The sequence below is a fragment of the Lactuca virosa genome, chromosome 1 (assembly GCF_052849685.1).
Source record: "Lactuca virosa cultivar CGN04683 chromosome 1, Lactuca_virosa_CGN04683_v6, whole genome shotgun sequence".
In the NCBI taxonomy this organism is placed as follows: Eukaryota; Viridiplantae; Streptophyta; class Magnoliopsida; order Asterales; family Asteraceae; genus Lactuca; species Lactuca virosa.
The window spans coordinates 83,811,315-83,812,550 of NC_136426.1; the positions used below are offsets into that span (position 1 = coordinate 83,811,315).

Sequence of the window (1,236 nt, forward strand, 5' to 3'; positions counted from 1 at the left end):
AACATGATCGGAGTGACGAATCTCGAGCCAAGTTAGGTTTAAGGGGGAGAATGTGAGTGTAAACCTACTTGGGTGTGAACCTGCCATGAGTAGCTGTACCACCCTCTTTTGTTGACAAATGAATGGCTCCTTTGTTGACAATAAGAACTCAAATGGCAACTTCGTATGTTCACATAATGAACACAATAAATGGTAGCAGTAGTAATTGTAGGCTTGTTTAAGTATAAATAGAGGCTCTAACCTTAGTTGTAAGACACCACAAACAGAGAGTGTAGTGTGTAATACTTAGAGTGAGTATTAGAGGATTGTTTCTTTTTCTTATAATATTGAGCGTGTAAGCTCTTCTCTTTTGTTCTAGTTCTGAATAAAAGTGTGTTTCAACCCCAACAAGCAGGTCCGAGTTTGGAAAGACCAAAATCTGAAATTTTGGCATTCCAACTTTTATCTAAGAGTACGTTGGCGCTTTTAATATCACGGTGTAGCACTCTTTGTGTAGTCTCATCCGGATTCTGAAGATACTCTAGCCCACATGCTGCCCCAATACATATGTTAAGGCGTTGGATCCATGAGAGATTAGAGCTACTAAGATACATGTCGAGACTTCGATTCGGTAGATACTCATACACAAGGATATTCTCACCACCCTCTTCACAAAAGCCCAAGAGAGTGATCAGATTTTCATGTCTGTAGCGAGAAAGCATCATGATCTCTTTCCAAAACTCAGGGGTCCCTTGTCCAAATCTTGTATCTAAGCGCTTTGCTGCAACCATAACCTTCTCACCAGAGTGAACAAGCTCTCCTTTATAAACTTTGCCAAATCCACCTCGACCGATATTGCTGCTCTCACCAAAGTTATTGGTTGCCAATTTTATAGCTTCTAGGGAAATTTTAAGGTGTGCAAACTCTTCTATTGAAGACATTTTTTATGATTTTGGTAGATATTGAAGGAAATGGGAAGAGCTCCACATGCACAATTCGAGAGCAAATTAAAAGGTAAAAAGCTACGGTTTGATTCTACTTTTCCGGCCACTCCTTGTTCACCAAAGACGCATAGAGGACTTAACTGGGTTTAGTTATTCACGAAAATGCCTTGCAGCTACCAATTATCGGTCAACACGACAAACTACATGTACCCAACCAGAGGCGGCTGCCCATAGAAAAAGATAGAAAATATACTTTTAGGGGCAATTTCGTGAATATTCAACATAATTTTTTTTAAAGGAAAGGCACCGGAAG

The 1,236-nt window shown here is 39.9% G+C and overlaps 1 pseudogene; it reads right to left on the reverse strand.

Moving 5' to 3' along the window:
* Positions 1-377: 377 nt before the first annotated feature.
* LOC145116223 (receptor-like protein kinase HERK 1 pseudogene) lies at positions 378-920 on the reverse strand (annotated as a pseudogene).
* Between the last annotated feature and the right edge of the window lie 316 nt (positions 921-1,236).